Below are 25,634 nucleotides of genomic sequence, written 5' to 3'. Positions count from 1 at the left end.
TGTTCTTCATTTCCATGTCTCTGGTTCTATTTTTCTTGCTTGTTTGTTTTGTTGATTAGGTTTTACTTATAGATGAGATCATATGGTATTTGCCTTTCACTGCTTGGCTTATTTCACTTGCATAATGCTCTCCAGTTCTATTCATGTTGTTGCAAAAAGTAGGAGCTCCTTCTTTTTTTCTGCTGCATAGTATTCCATTGTGTAAATGTACCATAGTTTTTTGATCCACTCATTTACTGATGGGCACTTAGGTTGCTTCTAGCATTTGACTTTTGCAAATTGTGCTGCTATAAACATTGGGGGGCATAGGTTCTTTTGGATTGGTGTTTTAGTGTTCTTAAGGTATAATCCCAGCAGGGGAATTGCTGGGTCAAAAGGCAGCTCCATTTTTAGGTTTTTGAGGAAATTCCGTACTGTTTCTCACAGTGACTGTACCAGTTTGAAATCCTACAAGCAGTGTACTAGGGTTCCCTTTTCTCTACAACCTCACAGCACTTGTCATTTGTTGATTTGGATATGATGGCCATTCTGACTCGTGTGAAGTGGTATCTCATTGCGGTTTTAATTTGCATCTCTCTGTTGGCTAGTGATGCTGAGCATCCTTTCATATGCCTCTAGACCCTTTGTAGGTCCTTCTTGGAGAAGTGTCTGTTCAGGTCATTTGCCCATTTTTGAGGAAATTCCATACTGTTTTCCGCAGTGGCTGCACCAATTTTGCATTCCCACTAACAGTGCACTGGGGTTTCCTTTTCTCCACAACCTCACCAGCATTTGTTGTTTGTTTATTTGTTTATGATGGTCATTCTCTCCAGTGTGTGTTCATGTTATTTTTGTTAGAGTATATATGTAGAAATTGAGTTACTCGATCTTAGGTTTTTTTACATTTTCTCTGTTACAAGGTACTGCAAAGATGCCATGGTGGTTTCATAATTTAAAAACCCTATGAGCAATTAATATCAGTTACCTACATTTTCTCTGACATATAGTGTTACAGTCTTAAATTTTTTTCTATACCAATCTCATCAATCTGATATAATATTTAAGTATACTAATGTGTGTGGATATTATTCCACAGGGTCATGTTCATTCAAGTTTCCTTTTCCGGTATTTGTTTATATCTATAGCCCATTTTACTATATGGTTGTGTTTCTTATCACATATAAAAGTTTTAAATTATTTTGTAGTTTTAATTTCTTGTGGTATGTGTTTTAAATATCTTCTACTGGTTGTGGCTTGTTATTATCCTTTGTGCTATTTTTCATACACAGAAATTTTAATTTTGGTCTGGCCAAATTAATTCACCTATTTATTTATAACTTCTAATTGCTTGACATTCTAAGGCCATGAATATTTTTTTAAATTTTTGATTTTATATGTAAGGTTTAATCCCCTCATAATTTTAATCTATTTGTTTCTTAAGGATCTGATCTCTTTTTATTATTCTTTAATATTAAAAGCTAATATCTAATGATATGTTTTTAAAATAATTATTTGTTTTTTGGTAATGTGTTTCCAGTGCGTGTTCTACCATTTAACAGATTCTACTGTGTGCACACTTCTGTTTCTGGGAGTCCTCTTAAGTTCCATTGATTGCTTTGTCGCGTTCTGCTCTATTGCAGCATTGTATTAATTATGACAGCATCACATACAAATTCTTATCTCTGGTGAAACAAGACCTCTCAGTTCTTTGTCATTTTTTTTTTTAACAATACATTTTGTTAATTTTTCAATTCCATTTGACATTGACAATGTCAGTGCAATATTTTGTTTGTTTCAGGTGTACAACCCAGTGATTAGACATTTATGTAACGTACAAAATGATCACTCTGATAAATCTAGTACACATCTGTCACCATACATTGTTATTACAATATTACTAATGATATTCCCTATGCAGTACTTTATATCCCTATGGCTATTCTTAATTACTAATTTGTATTTCTTAATCACTTCACCATTTTCACTCATTCTCCCAACCCCCTTTCCCTTAAACAACCATCGAAATGTTCTCTATGTTGCCCTTGCTGGTGTAGCTCAGTTGGCTGGAGTGTTTTCCCATACACCAAAAGGTTGTGGCTTCGATTTCCAGTCAGGGCACATACTTAGGTTGTGGGTTCAGTCCCCAGTTGTGACATGTATGGAAGGCAACCAATTGATGTTTCTCTCTCTCTCTCCCTTCCTCTGTCTCTAAAACCAATAAGCATATTAAAAATGTTCTCTACAACTGTAAGTCTATTTCTATTTTGCTTGTTCATTTATTTTGTTTTATAGAGTGTTTATATAAGAAATTATGGCATTTGTCTTTCTCAGCCTGACTTATTTCACTCATCATAATACCCTCTAAATTCACTCATATTGTAGATTATAAGATTTCATTCTTTTTATGGTTGAGTCATATTCCATTGTATATATGTACCATTCTTTTTTACCCATTGACCTATTGATGGACACTTAGTTTACCTCCATATCTCAGCTATTGTATATAATGCTGCAATGAACATATGCATGTACATGTCTTTTGTATTTAATATTTTAGGTTTATTCAAATAAATACCCTGAAGTGAAATTGCAGGATCCTTCTTTGGCTTTTGTTATCACCTTTGTATTAAAGTCTATTTTGCCAGGTATAAGTATCTAGCCCAGCTTTTTAAGAAAATTGCCATTGTCATGATGTATCTTTCCATACCTTTAGTTCCAGTTTATGTGTCTTTCAATCTGAAGTGAGTCTCTTGTAGATAGCATATCTGGGGGTCTTGCTTTGCTATTTCTTCCATTGCATTGTCCTTTGATTGGAGCATTTAATCCATTTTTATTTAAAGAAATTGTTGATAAATATGTATTTATTGACATTTTGTAATTCATATTTTTAATAATTATTCTCCCCCTCCTCCTCTTCTTCCTTCTTCTTCCCCCTCCTTCTTCTTCTTCTTTTTCAAAAAGACCCTTTAATGTTTCTCGTGATACTGGTTTGGTTTTGATGAACTTCTTTAACTTTTTGTTGTCTGAGAAGCTCTTTATCTTCCTTTCATTTTAAATGATAGCCTTGCTAGGTAGGGTAATCTTGTAGGTTCTTGCTTCTCATCACTTTTAATACTTTGTGCCAATCCTTTCTGGCCTGCAAAATTTCTGTTGAGAAATCAGCTGATAGTCTCATAGGAGCTCTTTTATAACTAACTGATTTTCTCTTGTTGCCTTTAAGATTATACCTTAGTCTTTAACATTTGACATTTTAATTATGATGTGTTTTGGTGTGGGCCTCTTTGGATTAATTTTGGGGGGAATTTCTGTGCTTCCTGGACTTGTATGTCTATTTTCTGTACCAGGTTAGGGAAGTTTTCCATCAGTGCATTTAAAATAGGTTTTCTTTTTTTTTATTATTATTAATTTTATTTAGTTATTTTTCAAGTACAGTTTTTTTGTCTATTTCTCCCATCCCAGCCTCCCCCGCCCCTTGCTCCCCACCTCCTTTTCATTTCGTCCCCCCTTAGTTCCCCTCCCTGTGTCCTTCCTATTTGTTCCTCCAAATCCCTCCCCTTTTTCCCCTTAACTTCCCTCCCCTCTCCCCTCTGGTCACTGTCCCCTTGTTCTTTGTTTCAGTGTCTTTGTTTTTATTCAGCTTGCTTGTTTGTTTTGTTGTTTAGCTTCCTGTTAAGGGTGAGATCATATGGTATTTGTCTTTCAGCACCTGGCCTATTTCACTCAGCATAATGCTTTCCAGTTCCATCCATGTTGTTGCAAAAGGTAGTAGCTCCTTCTTTCTCTCTGCTGCATAGAATTCCATTGTGTATATGTACCACATTTTTTTGATCCATTCATTTACTGACAGTTTTCAATTCCTTGCTCTTTCTCTTCTCTTTCCAGCACTCCCATGATATGAATGTTGGCATGCTTGGTGTTGTCTTAGAGGCACGTTAAACTATCCTCATTTTTTAGTTCTTTTTTCATTTTTGCTGTTCTCATTAGGTGTTTTCTGCTTTCTTATTTTTTAAATTGCTGATTTGATTCTCTGCTTCATCTACTCTACTGTTAATTCCCTGTAATGTATGCCTCATTTCTGGCTGGTTCTTTTTTATGCTTTCTATTTCCATTTTTATGCTTCTTATCTCTGTATTGAAGTTCTTGTTAAGTTCATTTACTCTTCCCCTAAATTAACTGGGTGTTCTTATAATCCAGTGTTTTGCACTATGCATCTGGTAGATTGTTTGTCTCCCTTCTTTTAGTTCTTCTGCAGTTGTGTTCTGTTCTTTTATTTGGGACATGTTTCCTTGTCTCCTCATTTTAGCTGCTATTCTGTGTTTTCTATGTATTAAGTAGAGTTTCTACATCTCCTGGTCTTGGTAGAGAAGCCTTATGCAATAGGTATCCTCTATGATCCAGTGCTGCAGCTTTCCTGGTCACTTGAGCTGGGCATCCTAGGTGCACACTCTGTGTGGACTGTGTGTATTCTCCTTTTGTTTTGAGTCTTGATTGTTGTTGGAACATGAATGGGGGGATTTACCCCCAAACCTATTTGTTGCGAAGACTAGCCATGAGGGTCTGTTGTGCAGGGGTAAACCCCATGGAATAAGACTCCCTTCATGGGGCTCTGGTGTGCAATGAGTCTGTCCCTTGAGTATTTCCTACCTTGAGGAGGTTTTGTGGTACTTTGGTATGGTCTGAAACTGTCCATTGGGTATTCTGGCCCTGAGGTCCCTAGGTAGGTGCACACTAATGTCAACCTTTTTCATGTACCCTGCCCAGGGGCACCTGGCATGCACTACAAAGTGATCTTCAGATAGCTGTTGCTTGTGCTGGGCTTAGAGGTTCCAGGAGAGGCAAAATGTGAACCAAGATTGGCTGCTGCTAGTGCTGGGCCTGGGCCCACTTAGCAAGAGGTACAGGACATGCAGGGGCCAGATGCTGTTTGTGAATCTTCAAGTGATCTTAGAAAACTCTATAACATTATCCAAGATAGGCCAATTGTATGGAAAAGCCACTGGAAATGGCTTGTGTAGACCTGGAAGTTGGGTGGTGGGGAGAGTCTCAGGGAATCATCAGGGCAGGGCAAACAGTGTTAATCAGGTCAGTGGAGATTCAGATATTGAATCCGTCTGCTGGGTCTGTGGTGGAAGGACTCAGAAAAGGAACAATGGTATCTGCCAGCACTTCTGTCTGGGAGAAAGCTGCTCCCTAGCCATCAATGGACAATTCAATTTCTCCTTATATGTCCCTCGTACCTTTCCAGTGCTGGAGTTCGGAGTGAATAAATCTGTGTACAGGCTCTTTAAGAGTATGTCTTGGACTCCAGCAGCCAGAAGTTATGGGGACTTTTCTTTCCAGCACTGAAACACTGGGCTGGAAGTGCTGGTGTCGGGCTGGGACCTCTTGCTCCTTAGGCAATACTTCCTTAGCTGAGATACCCCTCCCAATTTTTAACAGCTACATCTGGATGTGGGACCAGTCTGTTCCACATCTCTGCCTCTTCTACCAGTCTTTATATGACTTCTTCTATATACCCTTAGTTATAGAACTTCTGCTCAGCTAGATTTCAGGCAGTTCTCAAGGATGATTTTTCTGTAGATTAATTGTTATCTTGATGTTGTCATGGGAGGATGCAAGTATCATGTTTACTTACTACACCATCATGACCAGAAGCCAACCTGTTCCTGGTCCCTTTTTCCAAACATGTTCAGCTAGTTTTAAAGCTTTATTCCCTATATGAGTCTGAGTCAGTTTACCAAAGTGTATGAAAAATCTACTGTGCTTTTGAAAATAATTGCATTGAATTTATAGGTGCCCAGGGCATTGTGACTTTGTCTACATAATGCTAATATACCTGAACAAAAATGTGATACACACTCAACTCTTTAATTATAAATCACAAATGGTATATATGCATCACTTCCAAATCTAATAGGACTCTCAAGAGATGTGATCCTCTGTTAGAGATACTTTAGAAAAAAGAGCAGGTGGTGTTTAAAATGAAAAAGAATTTGGGTAGGATTCAATTTTAAAAACAGAAATAAGAAATGAGCAAAAAAATATCACCATGGCAGGGAACAAAATGACATTTTATCAGGTTTGTGGACAGGGCGAAGGGGGTCCTGGAAAAGAAATCACACAAGAATTCTAGTTGCATTGTTTGACTCTCAATGTCCTGAAATTGGAAACTTTTTGAATGTGTTTCAAAGTGGTAACCCTTTCCCGCAAATAACAAATAAATTAGTTTTAAAAACCACTGCCAAGTCCGGGCTTCAGAATCTGCCAGTTTAAATGGTCTGTGCCAATGCATTCTTGTACACCCCAGTTTCCTCTGCCAGCTTCACTGCTGATTGGATACTGATGGATGGCATTGCTCTGTTCCACTGCAGCACTTTATAAATTACATAATGCTCTGATCTGCAGCACAATGGCAGTTCCTGTTTTTGCAGCATTGGACTAGCTGGGAACAAATGATTTTCCTAATAACAGGCCTCTGGATGGATATTGGGCTCCTGATCCATCTTGATAAATGTGTCAACAAGGTATTAAAACACAGTGTTTTTATGTAATAAAAACATATGTTTTTATTAATGTGAACATTTTAGGCACAAAGCAAATTTGCTATTTAAATGTACTTCTGCTACTGTAAGTGTGCAAAACAATAACTAAATAAAATAAATTGATACTAGAAGAAATGTCAAGCACACTGCCCGTATTTGTTAGATAAACATTACTGGGTGGCACTAATGTGAGCACTTTTTGTCCCTAGTATTTCTCTTTATTATTATTTTTTGGAGAATACCTATATTTTCCCCACAGATCTGTTCTTCTTCTTTTTTTTTAAAAGATGCCCTGACAATATTTGAGTGAAAAAAGCTTAACTACAAAAAATTTGGCCAAAATAAGAAAGTTATCAAAAGTTCAAAATTGTCTATTTATAAGGATATGTGCACTACAAAATTTGATGATATTAAATATAAGTCAGAATTTTACACAATTTGATTAAGTATTCTGTAATAAGAATGCCAGTTGGCTATCTAGATTAACATGACCCAAGAATAAATTCCACGAGAACTTTGCAATGGATATCATAAGAATTGTAGACTTGGGTAATTATTTAGAGCTTCAAGGAATTACATTATCATTTGATCAAAAATTTCCTTTTTATTGGTGATAACATCAAGTTCATCTCTAATTCAAAAGTTACATGCAAGATTATTTTAATGTCATGTTGCATGCCTCCCTCTCTTGTCTTGCAATGATACCTCCTCCTTCCTGTGCACTTGGAAACCCGGAACTCCAGCCTGCAGAATGCCTCAGAATGTTCTGGTTCTGTCACACTCTCTTGCTTACAGTCTTTTGCAATTGTTTCTTTGGTTTAAAATGCTGTTACCTCGACCACTAATCCATACTTTTAACCTCCTACATTTTCTTTGGTAAACATAAGAATTAGCAATATTCATTGCATACCTAGTATATATGACAAACACTATTCTAATCATGTGACATCACGTTACTCATTAAATCTTCATATTGACCTGATAAAGTATTCTCATTCCATTTATCTGACAGATGGGAAAACTGAGACACTGACATCTTAAATAACTTGAACAAGAACGCAAAGTCAGGTTATCCAATCAAAACTCAGTAAATACATTTCCAGTGCACAATATCGTAATCTCTAGGCCACACTGGCACTGGTTCTGCTCATACTTTACTTGCTTTTAAAACTCGGCTCTTACCCAGGAAAGCTCTTTTTCGAGTTCCCACAGGCCCACTATGTAAAGCCCCTTCCAAAGTGAATATTAGATTTCACTTGGACTCTACTTCTATAGGCTTCTCAAAGGCAATAGGCAGCATTATATAGAATTAAAAGTTTATAAAAAATTAGTTTGAACCTGGGGTTGAGCATACCCAAATTTGAATCCACCATTTACTCAACATGTGACCTTGAAAGATTACTTATCCTATTGGGGCTCAATTTTCTTATCTGCAAAATGGAGATAATAATAGTTGCTTCATCATGTTATAGCAGAATGATTAAGTGTCTTATGCAGATAGTTGCTCTTTATGGATTAGCTGTTACAATAACTATTATGTTTATCCTCTAAATTTATTATATCTATGGTAGATAAATATTTGTTGCATAAATAGGGCTATGAGGAGGACAGTTGAAACAGATTGTATTCTGAATTTTCCAACTAGTGACACACTTGTTTCGTGTGCTTTGAAGCTTAACCTTCAATACAGAGACATATCCCTTCCTTATCTATGTTATCTTCAGCTTAGGGTCCAGCTTGGCAATGCATTTATCATTTTAGTTTACTTATCAACTCAGGCTACCTCAGATGTTATTTAGAGAACAGGGAATGGATATATTTTTTTAATGCATTGATGTTTTCTGAACTGAAGGAAGGATGGACATTGAGAGAACTGAGTCCTTTAAATAGCTCCTTGAAGCAGAGGGAAGGATCTATTGAAGAGTGGGGATGTGAGCTTCTGAGTTGCTGCATGACCTTCAAGGTATTATTCTAGTTTTGCCCTAGAAAGAAGAAAACAAAACTAAAAAACTGTTGGTTCCCTTTATCCATTGTCCCCAGTGTGTGTGTGCATGTGCACGTGTGCGTGTGTGTGTGCAAAGCTGTGGCCCAGGCATTGCCTTTGTCAATAAGTTTTGGGGCAGCTGCCTTAGCATTAGAGTGGGAGGTGAAGTCATAGTTCTGATGTTTCTGCTTTTAAAAGTATAAATTTCAGTTATAAAACTGGAATCTATGCAAGCAAACATGTAAGAAAGCAAACCAAAAAGAAATGATATCCTCTCAAAAGAATGACACTCTCCAGGAGGAAGCCTAATGTAGACCCAGTGAGAAAACCCAAGGGACTCACCAGCGCGTTCAGTGTCAATGTCCCAGTGTACAATGAAGAGAACAATGGTGTGATCAGATAAGTGCGGTGACCCGCTGCCCCACAATGGAGTTTTCTGAGAATGTTGGATGAGGTCTCATTAATTAAGGAATGATACTGTCAAATAAAATATAATGCAAGCATGTGAAGAGACATACATATAAATCTTCATGACCAATCAATCCTCCACTTATCAACAAGAGTGACCTGTAAAATGAGAATATAGACTATTGTGCCTCTGTTTAAACCTATTCAATGGTTTCCATTGTCCACTGCACTTTGAACACGGTAGTTATTGCTATGACCTACAAGGTCCTCCATGTTCCAGACCCTTTAGTCCCTTAGCAATGTCATCCATACCTTACTAAGTATGCTCCCAGACACAGGGGCCTCTTTAAGTCCCTCAGTCCACCTAAAGTTGTCTCACATCAGGGTTGCAACACATACTGTTCCCTCCACCCAGAGCACTTTCCCCCAGATGTATGCAAGAATGTTTTCTTCTCGTCTTTAAGGTATACATTTAAATAGTACCTTAGAGAATCCTTCCCCATGTTCCTTATCCCTCTGCATGTTATTCTCTATCATTAGACCTAGTTATATCTTCATAAAACTCTTAATAATTAAAATTATGGATTTTTGTTCATTTGTTTGCATTTGCGTATGGTCTTTTTTCTCTGTTAGACAGTGAGCCCCAAGAAGGACCTTGTAATCTGCTTTGTTTATCACTGTATAGCCAACACTTAGTTTACTGTCTAGATCATAATGGGTGGGTAGGTATTCAATAGCATTTCTTGAATGAAGAATGAGTGATTGAATCAATAGTTCTAATCTAGTGTCATAGAAATCTATTAGAAAATCAGTCAAAAGATTGGAGCCCCAAGCCAACAGAACTATGTTTATGAGGATTTATCAGTCCAATATTCCTCTTTCTCCCCTTGCTATGACAGAAGGGCAAATGCTGGAAGCCTATTCAGATGAGGACTCCAAATGGCAGTATGGGTGAATTCTGGTGAAGGTGGGACCTTATTAGGTATTTAATGTATTTGTTATATGCAAAGCACTCTGGGGATATACAGTTGAACCAGATGTGATCTCTTTGCTGTCACATACTACGTTTTAGGGAATGGGAGTGGTGCTGTAAACAGGTAAGTCTAGTGTGAATGTGGTAGACAGATCAAAACTCTGTGTCAGGTGCAATTATGGTACTTTATTAAGTGTTATGGTGGAATATAGCTAATACTTGGCTTTTAAAGATAGCACTTTGAAGGCAATGACTCTATAGTCTTTTTAATTTAACTTGTTCTGCAAAGCAATGGGGCTTTATGCATCTTTAGGTCTATGTGCCATTATAAAATTCTAGAGGTGACTGGTAAGTCCATCTGTCTGACATTTACTTATTGAGTCAGGGAATATTCTTTGATCTTTTACACAGAATCAGGCACTGTGCCTAATATGTGAGGCACCAAGGATACTGCTGTGAAGAAGAGAGACTAGCTCCTTCCTCTCACAATGATCTTGCGTTCATGTGAGAAAAACAGACATCAAATAAGAACTACGTCAGATCTGGAAAGGTATAATGATAGGAGAGTGTTGAAGTGTAGAAACATTGGGAGGCTGGGGCTGGTGCTGATGAGGTAAGGGCTGATGAGAAGAGGCCTCCTTAAGCATGGGACATTTGACCTGAAGCTTGAGAAGTGACCGTGACTGCCCACGGACGGGCCTAGAAGTATAGCCTTCCATTCATGCAGGGGCTAAAACAGGTCCTCGAGGCAAGGCAGGGGTGCATGTGTGCCAGGGCCTGGGAGAAACCAGTATTTCTGAGTCCAGTGGGCACGAGAGTGAGAGGGGGTCACAAAGATAGATCATGGAGGGTCTTACGGGTTACGTGCAAAAGTTTAAATTTTATTGTAAGAAAGAAGAAGGGAGTGTCATTGAAGTGTCAAAAGTATAGGATTGACAGAACCTATATTTTTAAAAGTTTATTGCTATAACAAGAGGAGCATGAGTACAATAAAGGACTTAATGATCTTCGAGGTCCCTATTAGACATATATTTCCGTGAATGATAATGAAACTCAGCAAGAGTGTACCTCAGCCCTATGTGCCGATCACCGTGCAGAAAAAATATGGTGGCTGGGTTTCATCAACAATATTCCTGGGTTTTTCTATAGGAATGCAATGGCCATGCTTTTTAGAATTTATTTCTTTATTCATTTTTTAATTTCCTTTTCATGATTAACTAAATTGAAAGCAAATGTTTGGGGTCCTTTTAACCTGCTCACCTCAACCCGTCTTCCTCTTTCTGAGCAGGTCTGCGATTTCCCAAAGTAGTGCGTGGCTGTGGCATGGGGTACTTATCCTGAAGAAGCAGGTTCTGTTGGGGGTTTATGCTTGAGTCCATTTTTCTTATCTTTCTCAGATGGCCGAAGTTAACTGATTTGAAAGGGCCTCATTTTAAATTACATTCATTCAGTGAAAACAGAAATTAACACTTAGAGACATCTATATGCTAATGATTGTAGCTCAGGGAATTCACTTCTAACCTTTTCAAAAGGCACTGGTAAAGAGCCATTTCACTTGAAAGCAACTTAGTAAAACTGGTAGATTAATTAAATACCATAAAATTTCTTTAAAAATCTTTATTTCACTTATCATTTATGCCATTATTTTTTTCTTTTTCATGTGAGCTACCTTGGCTCAGATCGTGCCTTTTAGGACACATTATTTAGCAGATTTGACATGAATAATGCAAAATCCAGAGCCGGGATGTAATGCCATGAGTGTAGAAGACAGTAAAGGAGCAAAAGACAGACAAAGGAAATGTGTTCATCAAGGCCACTCCTAACTTATGTTGTAGCTTGTGAAAAAAGAGTGTAAACTGCCCTTCCCGCTGTCAGTGAAGGCCTAGAAGAGAGCACAGACTCAGGCTTGGTGAATGAAGCCTGGGTGCAAAGCGCCTCTTGCCCCTTCAGTCTCTTGCTCTTGTACTGTGAACAATTTGCACAGCTCTGTGCAACATTCTTTCGTGTCTCACCTGTTTATCTTACTTCTCTATATTAACTCATCACTGCCGGTCCTCATCCCGGATTGCTTATGTCATTAAACTCTATCACCAAAGAGAAGCAGGCTTTTCTTCCAGTCTATTCAGCCCTGATGAGTAAACTCAAGTAAAAATGTTGGAGTAAAGAGCATCCTGTTGAACTGTCGGGAGATAGATTAAGTAAGCCAGGAGAATTTGATGTTATGTTCACACTCAACATAATCCTTCTATCTTCTCAATAAATCACAACATTATAGAACATGGGATTTTGAAGTCAGACTTGCTTATGAATCCGAGTTCTGCCTGACATTTAGTGGCTGTATAACTTTGAACACCTTATTTAACTATTCGAGCTCCAGTTTTCTCATCTGTAAAATGGGTACATTAACACTTGCTAGGAGGGTTAAATAAGAAAATACATGTAACCTGCTTGGTAAGATGCTGGTGCAGAGCAAGTGCTTAATACTTGAAGTGATGAGGACAAATGGAAGAAAGAAACAATTGGAAATACTATTTCTCTCAGATATTGTACTCTGGAAAATGATTACCAAATTAAGTTGAAATGAGAGACCTCACAACTAAGCTGGCAACAATGTATGACCCTTTTGTTAAATATTCTTTAGTCATGCTTCCCTGAGACCTCACTTGAACCCATTACCTCAAAAGTGACATTATGTAAGCATCAAAGGAATCATATCAATAGATTAGCCCATGGTATATCTATTTTATCACTTCATTTTGTTTAAAAAATTGTGTAAGATTGATAAATTTTGACATATATTTATATGCATACAAGTTTTGCCACAATAAAACTAAACATGTCCATCACCCCCCAAAATTTCCTTGCGCCCTTTTGCAATTTCTCCAATCACTCTCCCTTTCTCTACCCCAAAGCCATCTCTATCCCTAGACAACCACTAATCTGCTTTCCATTGTTATGGATTCACTTGCACTTTTTAGAATTTTGTAGAAATGTAATCATACATTATGTACCCTCTTCTCCTCCCCCTTCTTCTTCTTGGTGTGGTTTTGCTCTGGCTTCTTTCATTAAGTGTAACTATTCTGAATTTTATTTTTAAAGTCAACATTTGGACCCCCGTGAAGGCATCTTTTCTACCTGAGTAGCATCCACATTGTTGCGCATATCAATAACTTTTACTTCTGCTCGCTGAGTAGTATTTATTTTATAGATAAAACAATTTATTTACCCATCCACCTGTTGAAGGACATTTGAGCTGTTTCCAGTTTTGGGCTATTACAAATAAATTTGCCTTGGACATGCAGATACAAGTCTTTTTATTGACATATGCTTTCATTTTTCTTGGGGGAATACAAGTGAAATGGCTCACTGACATGGTAGGTTTCACTTCTTAATAATTGTCACACTGTCTTCCAAAGCAGTTGTGTGCAAGAGATCTAGTTGCTCCATATTTTCACCAGTCCTGGGTGTGGTTGATCTTTGATATTTCAGTTACTTAGAGAGTGATTAGATAGATACCAAATAGATCTAATAGATATCTATCTATTAGATAGATATCTCTCTTAGAGAGATACCAAAAGTGGTCTCTTTTGGTGATTGTAATTTTCCTAATGACTATCATGTGCTTTTTTTGATGTCTTTATGTCTTTTTTGCTGAAGTGGCTGTTAAAATATTTTGGTCACCCTCTTATATTAGATTGTTTTATTATGATTGAATTTTGAGAGTTATTTATATATTTTAGATACAAATCCTGTTTTAGAAATGTGACTTGCAAATACTTCCTTTCTGTCTGTAGTTGCAAGTATTTCCTTTCTGTCTTTTGTTTGTCTTTGCTATGCCTTGAAGGGAAGTTCTTAATTTTGATGAAGTTCAATTGATCAATTTTATCTTTTACACATCTTTCCTAATTCATGCTTCCACAGTTTTTTCTATGCTTCCTTCCAGAAGTGTCATACATTTAGGTTTTACATTTAGATCCATGATCCATTTTGAGTAAAAATGTTTCTACGGTGAAAGAGATGGATCGATGCCCATCTTTGGGGGTATGAATATTTAATTGCCTCAGTACCATTTGTTGAAAACACAATTCTTTCAGCCCTGAATTGCCTTTGCACCTTTGTCAAAAATCAATCGATCATATATGTGTGACTTTATTTCTGGACTTTCCATTCTGCTCCATTGATCCATTTATCTATTTTTAAGGCCATGGTATATTTGGTAACCTTTTAACTCCCAAGGCAGTTTGCTGAGTGACATCCCGTCAGTTTCTCCCTCCTTCTCTACAGCTCAACTGGACAACTCAGTTTAATTTTGTCTTTTAGTGAAGTTTTCATTTTATTTGGCTTGTGCTTTTTGATGGTGTGAGGTGGAGTGCAGGTGTGATAAAAAATACCTTGAAAAGTTGTTTTTGACTGCATGCAGACGTATAGAAATTGGCACAAATTATCAAATTGCTCACGGTAGGATAAGGAGTGGCAGTTGCCAAATCAGATGAAAAGCATGAAACAAACATCAAAACCTTGCAAAAGAATTCTTGCTAATAAATGTGTCAATTTCTAAATTATGTCTTTCTTCCCTCTGTCTTATACTGTATACACAGAGGGAAAATATTTAATTTTGCTTTAGAAATGACATTAGGGATTCTTGAGAGTAGAGGCAGTCCAGAAATCCCAGGGCAAGATCCATTTAAGCCTGCTTTAGAGCAGGGCTTTCTCAAGTGAACTTCCACTCGTAAATCCCAGCTGTCAAATTGTGATGGACAGAGCCTTAGAGAAAAGATCCAGCCTGAGGGAGGAGTCCAGAGAGGGCATGTGCATGTTGCAGACTGTGAGGCAGGGGAAGTGGTTATCAGCCCTTTAATAGGTCCAAGCTGATTGGTGAACTCCTTGTTGATACTAATGAGGCTATTTTTATACTGATAGCTATATTATTTCCAGCAATTGTCATGGTTACACAGACAAAAGGAATAGTAAACTTTCCAAATAAAGGGATGGCATGAAATTGGAATTATTTATTCTAACAACAAAAACAGGTTTTTTTGAAAGATGAGCTCATGAACTCTGTTTTACCCCTGAAGCTGTAACCCTCCACTGACATCAGTCTCCTCATCTGCTGCTGAAGTGTGGGTTTGAACTAGACGATCTCCAAGGTCTATTCCAGCTCTAAAAAGTCTACGATTCTATGATTACTTAATTTCTTTCTTAGTGACTGGAGGTTTTGCATTTATCATATGGAGAAACAAGGGGACTTTTAACTCAGAAAATATGAAATTTTATTTGCATCAAAAGCTGGATTACAAAAAATGAACATGGGGATGCTTGCATATTAAAAATATTGATCTCTAATATTTTGGACTACATATAGCAACCTGACAATTCAGTGATACACTATAGGGCTAGGACACGACAGCATTAAAAATCCTGCTGGTCCTTGCTAGAAGTACAACTTCAGATTTGTGGTAGATTAGCTTTTCTCTCAAGAAGAATAACCTGCTTTCTGTGCTAACACCAATCTCCTTTCAAAAATGGTAGTCAAACACATTTTGGCAGCATGCATCAAGCTAATATGGTAGCCATTTATCAAAGCTGTGTGTGCCTGACCAAACCAGTGTGCAGACTCGAATGGAGACAAAAGAATGCATTAGAATTCTTTCAGACAGGAATCTACAAGCAGATTATTAAAGTTGTTACAACTCTGGGCCAAAAATAGGCAGGCCTTTATTTTATTTTATAATAGTTTCATATATTGGAATCTGTAGATAATGAGCATGACGCTGGAATCAACTACCTGAAAATGCTAGCACATTAATCCCTTATTTTTATCCATAAAATCACCTAATTTTTTCTCCCATCTAAACCTACTATTTTAGGGAAAAGGCCAAAAACTTTATAGTCATTGTATTGGGTTGGCCAAAAAGTTCATTGTTTTGTTTTTCCATAAGATTGCTCTGGTGTGCTTGTCTTGAACTTCATTTGAAACAATTTTGTTACATTGTATTGTGACAGCTGTCATATCAGTGTGCATTTAAAAAAACATAAAAATTGGTGATTTTTTTGTATAGCCATTTTAATATTGAAGGGGAAAGAAAATATGCAACATTTTTAGCATATTACGCTTTATTATTTCAAGAAAGGTAAAAACACACTGAAGTGCAAAAAAATGATTTATGCAGTTTATGGAGAAGGTGCTGTGACTGATCAAATGTGTCAAAAGTGGATTGTGGCCCTGGCTGGTGTAGCTCAGTGGATTGAGCGCGGGCCTGCGAACCAGAGTATTGCGGTTTGATTCCCAGTCAGGGCACATGCCTGGGTTGCAGGCCAGGTCCCAGCAGGGTATCCCCTGCTGGGAGGCAACCATACATTGATATTTCTCTCCCACTCTTTCTCCTTCCCTTCCCCTCTATTGAAAAATAAATAAATAAAATATTTTTTAAAAAAGGTGGATTGTGAAGTTTGATGCTGCAGATTTCTTGCTGGATAATGCTCCACAGTTGGGTAGACCAATTAAAATTGATAGCAATCAAATTGAGCCATTAATTGAGAACAATTAATGTGATACTATGTGGAGAAAGATGGCCCACATACTCAAAATATCCAAATTGATAAAGTTATTGGTGAAAATAAAAAATGTCTTTTATTTTATGGAAAAAGCTAAATGAACTTTTTGGCCTACCCAATGTAGAGGATTAACTTTAGCATAGAAAACTTTCTGTAACCCTTTTCTCAAGGGACTTACAATGTACTTGGAGAGAGAAGGTCTGATTAGCAGTGCATGGCAATGAGTGGCTTTGGTGGGGACATTCAGGATAAGACGTGTTTTTGTATTAGGTGCTTATTGTGTATGCAAGCTACTGGGCATAACTCACAGGTGAAAAAGATCATATCACTCCTGTCTTTTGGATTAAAAAGCAGAGACTCAGAGTTAAAAAAAGAAACACAAAATTCATGGTTGCACATACAGTAAACTTCCAATTTGAGGTTTGAATATTGGTTCCTCAGATGCCAAGATTTGTTCTATTTCCTCAGCACCCGGGATGGCATACAGGTTTCATTTCAGCTGTCTATGCTGAATAATTGATGGAATTAATTGAATTGTTCATTGAGAAAGTTTCTGAGTACATATCTGGGGTCAGAGGGCAGTGCCTCGGTCTATTTGTGATGGAGCACGGATTCTTGAAATTTACCTTACTTGCTCTGGCCCCTGCAGGCCACATACGTAGCACACATATACATCACTGGAGAAAGGAAGAGAAAGGAAAGCCCAGCGGAGTCTTCACCCTCAGGGAAACTTTCTTAGAAAAGCGGAGGATAAGCCAGCTTTGACAGATGGATACAGTTTGGACAAGTAGATGGAAGGCACAGCAGCACTCTAAAAAAAGAGTTTGAGATGTGGAGCACCAAAAGAACAGACATTTAAGAGAGAGAGGGTATAATTTTCGTAAGGCTGAGATACTTGTCTCCATACCTGCGTTAATCATGGGGCATGATGGATATCAGTATATCATTTAAAGTGGCTCAAAACACCTTTTGCATTCACAACGCTTGAGCCATCTTTCTGTGTTTCATTAGTTGCCAATAAGTTGCCCCTTTGTTTCTGTGTTTGGTTTTATGGATTCTATTGTTGTCATGACGAGCGCACGGGGAACCATGTAATGACAAGGGAAGCACTCACTGGGGGAAAGAAAAACCACTTTGAAGCCGCGGGGCTCCCAGCCTGCATCCGGGCTCACTGCCAGACTTCCTGAGCTGAAGAACTCGCCAAAGAAACAGCTGGCAATGGCTACAATTCACCTGTATTAAAGACCACCCGTAGAGACCACTCAGCACACTAATCAATGATTTATTAATTGTATCAGTGGAACAGATTATTTGATTGGCTGGGGGGGGGTCCAACCGCCCCCCTGCAGTCAGATGCTGCCTCTGAGAATGGCAGGAGCACACATCTCCCTCCAATACTTTTATTTTAAGACTCTCATGGTTACAGCTTTCATACCAAAATATATTGAAACATCATCTACACCTTCGACTAATGTTTATTGACATTTATGGAAATGTCAGGAAATTCCAGTGAGCGAATAGAGCTTGTCCCTACTTTGTCCATCTAGGTCTGTAGACTCTCCCTGGTGGTGGTGCTGTGACTTCAAGGGTCATGAAACACCTTTTCTTCAAATGAGCTGCCACTCAGTTCAGTCTAACTGATGGGGTTTGGTTAGAAAGAGTACATATTAGGGCCTATTGCATTTAGGATATTCTCTACTCCCTCCCTCTTTCTCTGTGGTACTGTGAGGTGTCCTCAAACCCAGCCAAGGTTTCACCCGATTGTAAGCTGGTTTTCCTACAGTGGATGACTCTTCCTACCCACTTGCCAGTGGTCAAATGAACAGACACAGTGAAGTGCGGGGGCGCTGTTTCTCGGCTTGAGGGCACACACAGCGGGCGGGCAGTCACACCAGGTCTCAAACTACATTGCTGCCAGTTCCTCTTCAGGGACTTTTTATAGTGCTTTCCCACCGTGCCTTCTTAATCTTATACAAAGCGATTTGTCTATTATCTAACCTCTCACATGTTAGTTAAGTCAAGTAGGTTTTAGAAACCTGAGCATGAATGGTATTGTGTCAGTTAGAATTGGGTCTTCCCTGTTGGTGAGACCATGATGACTCCAGGCAAAAGTAAGGGACACACATCACTGTGTAACCAGCCCATGTTGGTAGGTATACACAGGACCTCAGACAGGGACTCATGGAGGTAAAAATAAAAAGCAAACAAACAAAAGAAATAAATAAAAAAAATCAAGACCTTTCCCCCACCAGCAAGGAGAAACAGGGGCTTCAACTGTGTATAAAGGATCTGCTCTGGATCCCCCTCTAAATCCCAGGCTTCCGTCATTTGTTAAGGGTGCCACACTCCCACGGTTCCACGACCAGTCTGCCTGGCTCCACCTTTGGTAATTCCTTGAATAATTTTTTGTGTGGTATTTTCAACTCTGGACCCCAGTGCCTATTTGGAGCAACAAGAAAACCTTTCTCATAGGTATAACAACTCCAGACAAATTTTCCATATCCAGAAATATATCTGTACTATATTAGTTTTAAAAGACTCCTCTCCTAACACTCTCCTCATCCCATTAAATAAAGGCCTAATTGATGGGAAGGCCGTGGCCCTTTTTCCAGGGCGGATGCATTTTAATACATTTGCCTAAGGCCTGGACAAGATGCAAGACACAAAGGACCGAGGCAGTAACAGTGGGGTTTCAGGCAGTGTGACAGGCATTGAGGGGTGTACTTTGGGCCAGAGGTTCTGCCTGACTCTGTTCAAATTTCACAAAATAGACAGTGGTCTATTCCATCAGGAAGTGGACAATACATTTCTCTTCTTTTTCCCCTTTGTAATTTTGACATAAGCTATGCAGTAGAAAGCAGGTACTGACTGGTAGTATCCATTATGCATGGGGGCCAATTTTATTACGGATCTAGAAAATCCCTCCTTGGTGGCATATTTGGAAAGTACTATTGGCATCCCGTCCCTTCGTGTTACCAGTGAATGACATGTCAATGTCTTGATGCCTGATCTTAATTATTCACTTTCTGCCATTTCCAGAGCTGAGAGATGGCTTTCGTCTGTGCTGACACATGGAATATAGCAAAGAGCATTAGTGGATTCCAAGTATAACTATGAGAACAGAGAAGAGAAATTATATATACATACATATTTGTGTATATATACATGTCTACACACATACATACATGTATACACACATATATATATGAAGGTTCACCATAAAACCAATTTAGTGGCATCTAGCATATGTGGTGAGAGCACCATCTTGTTCATACACATAAGAAACCACAGTGACTTTTCTTTCCTGACTGTCCCCAAGAGAGCATACTGGGGTATTTAAATGTTACCTATTAATATTTATGCAATGTTTGCTGTTTTATACTTTGCGGAGTGTTCTTTTGAGGATAAAATGAGGTGATAGATTTGCAAATGCCTTGAAGATTATAAATTGTAAACTGAAAAATATATTCCATCATAATTTCAACTATGATTAATTTCATGTTATCCATTTGGTTGCAAGTTACAGATTATAACTTCTTAAGCAGCAAGGCTGACATTTGTTGGCTTTTCACTGTGACAGCCAGAATGACACAGTCATGGAAAAGGCACAAAAACAGCAAAGCAGAGGGACAGTGAGTGCCAAGGAGCCTGAATTTCATTCCTGGGCAGCTGGTAACAAATCTCTGGCCTTTGGCAAATCATTTACTCTCACCAAGTCTTTGAATCCTTATCTTTAAAATGAGAAAGTGGATCAACCAATTTTTAGGGATCCTTGAAAAACCTGTTTACAAAATATATGAAACCTCTCATCAGGGAAAGTTGTTACTACCAAGTCTTTCCTTCAACCTCACAAATTAGCTTTGGACTCCAGGTCCCATCGCATGTTAGATGGTAAGAATTTGACAAGACTGAAATATTTTCCAAAAAGCATTTGAATTCCAACAGCTATCATCAGCTGTGTTGCTGCCATGTCATTATAATATATGGAAAGAACCTGTAAAAAATAGAGAGACTAACAAAAACAAAAATTTGGGGAGAAAACTTTTACTATCCAGTTTTTATTGTCAGCCTGATTTGTCCAATTACAAAAATGTAGTAAACGAAAGTTCTTTTCCTTCCTTCCTTCCTTCCTTCCTTCCTTCCTTCCTTCCTTCCTTCCTTCCTTCCTTCCTTCCTTCCTTCCTTCCTTCCTTCCTTCCTTCCTTCCTTCCTTCCTTCCTTCCTTCCTTCCTTTGTTCTTTATAGAAAAATAAGTTTGATAGAATCAGGGTTAAAAGTTAGTTTGGAGTAGTAGAATACCTTTCAACTGGTTGTCAATAACCTTCTGAGAACCCTTTTTAGGCATTCTCACCATTTGTGAAAGACAAAAGGGATGAGACGGAAAGAAACTACCGGGAAATGCATTTTAAGCAGTCTTCTTCTAGGAAGTCATAGCATTTCTACATTAGGTGCCTATATTGGATGCTCAAACTATACCAGCATTTGGATTTTACTCTGAAATGGTGATATTCTGTAAACAGTTCACAACTTCTGTTCTTTCTTTATTTTAAACATGCCTTATAAATTAAATAGATTAAAGTAGTAGAAAAAATAGATTTATACATCTCTAAAGGTCTTAATAGTAAGGTGACCTTTGAATAGTAAAATAAAGAAGGTGAGTAATTCTAATTCTATCTACATTGGCAAGAGCGATCCAGGATGAGGGAAGAGCACGTGCCTTGGGTACTTCATGAGGCTGGACAGTGTGGTTGGAGGAAGAGCAAGGAGACAAACGCCTGCTGACGGGAGGGAGAGGAAGGGTAGGCAGATCTTGTAGGACTCTGTAGGCCAGTGGAAAAGCTGGGCTTCACTGGAGGATTTGAACAGAAGAACGACTAGAGCCCAGTGATGCTGCAACAGGATATTTCTGGCAGTAAACGGAGAGATATTAGAATGCAAATACTCTAGGGCATGGATGATACCTTGAAACAAATGGCGGTAATGGAGGTGGTGAGAAATGGCCTGGACCCATTTTGACAGAAGAGCTGACATACCTGTTGGTGGACAAGATAAGGGAGGGGTGTGAGGGAAGAAAAGGTCCAGGATGACTCAGAGGTCAAGGCCTGAGACACTAACACTAGGAAATTTCCATCAACTGAGATGCAAAGATTAGAAATTTGTTTGCAAACGTACCTTTTTGATACCCATAAAAATGTTTTCTAAGCCTTTAATCAGCACCCTTGTATTGGGTAACTATTTTCATTCATATTTAAATTTAAGAAAAGAGATAATAAAATAGAAAAAAAATCTGGGACTATGGCAATTTTTAAATTTCATTTATTAATTTACTGAGTTACTAATTAATGTAATCTTTTACACATTAAAAGCTAGGTGCCAGGTGCTGACAGAGGTATAGAAATGTTCCTGTGAGCTATGCTACCAACATGCCTTTAATTTAACAGGGATACCTGATAGAGAAGGGAAGTGTGTGTCATCTGCACAAGTAAGGTGCCGTGGTGTTGGGGTACACAAAAGTGATCATGGGGAGGTGACATTGTGAGATGGCTTGAAAAATTGGTTGCTACTTTGTATTTCAGGAGGAAAGTTGTTACATCACCAAAGCCAGAAAGGCCATGAAAGAAGAGGTTTTCTTGTTTGTTAGTGATTTTGAGAGCTTGTTGAAGGAATCTGAAAGAACCACCTAGACCAGGCTTTCTCACAAAGTTTTGAGAATTAAGCCCTAATGCTTATCCTATGTGATGAATTCACTTATGCCATAGGCACCTAGAATGCAACTAGCTATGTACCATTCTTGTGAGAATGGAGAAAATTGTTACATGGTTGAAAAAGGCTGCTCTACTCTGTACAGGTTTTAAATTCAAGGTTATATTTAATTAGTATAGAATATCTCAGCTTCTTGTCAAACTTTCATATCTAACCCAATAAGAAATAAGATGGGCGGTAGACATGGTGTCTGCTGAGCTCAACATCAGATAAGAGGCTCCATAAGTAAGTAAAAAATAGCAAAAAGAAGTAAAAGAGGGAGGGAGGTGGGGAGCAAGGGGTGGGGGAGGCTGGGATCGGAGAAATAGACCAAAAAAAAACTGTACTTGAAGAATAACTAAATAAAAAATTTTTTTAAAATTACAAAAAAAAGAAGTAAAAGAAATTGCGCTTATTCTTGTGGATCCCATAATCTAATTAGGAAGACAAATGCAAGACAGGAGAACAGCTTTATAGCACCATCTGAATAGTGACCGGTGATCTCACAGTCTTTGAATACAGACAAAGGAAGGTAGGGTGGTAATTTGCATCAGAGGCTAATGAAGGCTGGCTGAGTTGAAGTGGAGGGGACATCCCTGAGAGTCAAAATATTGGCAAGCCATTGATTCATCAGTTTTAAAAAACTGACATGTGAGCAGGGATTTTATGAGTGAAACAGTTGAGACCTGATAGAAATGCTGATATTTAAGTGGCTTTCCTTGATTTTCTGAAAAAAGATTTATGTACAAAAATCTTTTCTTGAGTCATATTTGTGCTTCTCATATCTGTTGGATTTTTGTCTCCTGAAGGCTGACATTTGTCCAATACTTGAATTGTGAAAAAAATGTCCCCTTTGATAAGCTCTTTTCATTGACGGTTACAAAATTTCCTTTTGGAAATCACTGAGGGCTGCCTTCACAAAACGCACACTGCAACATGATGAAAACTTTGAAGGGAACACAAGCTCAGATAAAGGTGAATTCTGCACCCCCTTGGATGTGGATAACTGAGTGATAAGACCTTCTCTCTAGGACATGGGCCTCCTAAGGGATTCGGAGGTACCACTGTTTGGGCTCATCAGGGCTCTTTAGCCTTGGAGCTCTCTATCCCAATCTAGAAACATCCTGAACACATTCAAGACAGCAGAACATCACACCGTATATTTCCAGTACCCACTTCAGTAGTGTGATGCCGAAGCCAACAATTTGTAATAGTAGCACCTTGAGACGCAATGTGAAAGGGCAGGTGCTGCTGCAGGTGGAGGAGGAGAGGTGCTGATGTTTTCTGAGGCTGGAATAGCGTGACAGCGCCCGTGTTGCTGGAGCGCAGCACACTGAAATATCACATAAGTGATGCAGAGCATTTAATGAGTCGGGACTGAAAACTTTAATTAGCTTGTAGGGCCTTTTATTATTTTATTTTTTTGTTCATTATATTTCCTGCTCAGTCTCTGTGGATGTACTGCATTTTCATCATCAAATGACTGGCTGGCTATTTTTGTCAAACAAGAACCCTGAAACCATCGCGTGAGTGCGGAGACAGTCTGCCTGCTCTGTCAACAGGATGAAAGTGAGTCTCAGGCTTTTTTAATTACAAGGATAACATGTTCGCTCATCTAATAATGAAGATGGTTAGCAATTTTAAATTTTAATAATCAATTACTGAAAGTAATTCTCCATTAAACCACAAGAGAGCCATTAAATCTCAAAAGATGGAACATGCTGTATGTAACAGTAGCAAATTTTCTATTTTTAAATATCATTAGGGAATATCTGATTGTTTCATTTCTCTGCATTTCTTTTACCTTTTTCCTCATGCAGACCATCTCATTTTCCTCAGGAAGACAGCACATGATCTTATAAATAATAAAAGAAAACCCTTGCAAGACTTGATCCAGGGGTGTGAAATATGTGCTAAGAATGTAATTTATTTCAGTCTGGCATATTTGGACTGAATAATAAGGAAGGTGACTAATTAATATTATACTACGCTGTGGGCAAGGCAGCACAGTGGGCTAAGCCATGCTCCCTTCACCTTTGCAGACCTGCGTTCAAGCCTTAGAGGAGTCGCAGCTGCTGAGCACAGTGTGGGGGGAAGGGAGAGGAAGTTGTCAGCTGGCTTTTCCTGGCTGCAGACCCCTGTCCACATTCTAAAACCACCCCAATATCAGCCTCTGCTCTGAGGAAATGAGGGGAAAGACAAGTGATTGCTAGTTGGCCGTGGCAATTTGGCTGACTTACATGTCAGGAGGCGATAGCTCTGTGACAGCTTCAGCTGTCCTAGCTCTAGCCTGGGTTAGCCAGCTCACTTTCATCTCACTTAAATATTTGGAACTAGATGGAATAAAAGAAAAGGGGTGCACGTGCGCATGTGTGTGTGAGTGTGTATTCAGATTACATGTTGGATCGTGGTGGGGCACAGTAACAAGATGACCGGGAAACAGTGAATTATTTAGAATCAAATTAGCCTAAGTTCCTATTAGTAGCCACTGATTCCATTTCTGCAGTTTCCAGAGCTCAAAACTGTAGTTTAGTCCTGTGCTTTTTCTCTAAGGCATTTGATTAGTGTTCAGACAATGGGAAGGCCAGTTTAAATCTAACCAGTGTTACTACTCTCTGTACTCCCAATCCCACACCCTACCACCGTGTAGTCTATGGGATGCAGGGAACTTGACCACCTCCAGTATCGTAAACACCACAGGCAGAGATGAGGTTCTTACCATGTTACTTGTTTTTCCAATAAAAACTGTGCTGGCCTTCCCAGGGGTGGTTCATGAGTCCCTGGGGAGGATTAAAGCAGACATTCTGCAAAGCTAGGCAGGGTTGGGGGTGAGTAAGGGGGATTTCACAGCATGAGTAATTAAAATGCAGTTCTTTTATACCTGTTCACAGGAAATTTCAAGTTTCAGGATATTGCCCTGGCTGGTGTGTCTCAGGCGGCTGAGTGCCCAGAAAAAAGGGTTGCTGGTTCAATTCCCAGTCAGGGCACATGCCTGGGTTGTGGGCCAGGTCCCCAGTAGGGGGCACACAACAGGCAGCCACACATTGATGTTTCTCTTCCTCTCTTTCTCCCTTCCTTCCCCTCCATCTGAAAATAAAATCAATAAAATTTTTTAAAAAAGGTTTCAGGATATTGCATGGTTCTTGTTTCTCTCATTCTGCTACTTGAGTCATCTTTGGAACCATTGCCAGAGAGAAGCTGGCTTGATGGAAGTGAGGGAAGGTGGGCTCTCAACGTCAGGAGTTCTCTGGGTGAAATTCAGAACTGGCCCTGTGAACAGAGGGCAGAGAGACAAAAGAGAGAAGCAGACCACTCCAGACTGATAGGTGGCAGGTTGAACAAGCAAGAGAACTTACACAATGGGGCTCGTCTTGGGCAGTTGCAAGATGACTAGATCTCTGCACCTGCAGAGGCCTCAATAGGTTCCATCATATACATAGTCCAGATGGTC

The sequence above is a fragment of the Artibeus jamaicensis genome, unplaced genomic scaffold (assembly GCF_021234435.1).
Source record: "Artibeus jamaicensis isolate MK-2021 breed Jamaican fruit bat unplaced genomic scaffold, CSHL_Jam_final contig_391, whole genome shotgun sequence".
Taxonomy (NCBI): domain Eukaryota; kingdom Metazoa; phylum Chordata; class Mammalia; order Chiroptera; family Phyllostomidae; genus Artibeus; species Artibeus jamaicensis.
The sequence above is the reverse complement of the archived record's forward strand: the minus strand, read 5'-3'. Positions refer to the sequence as shown.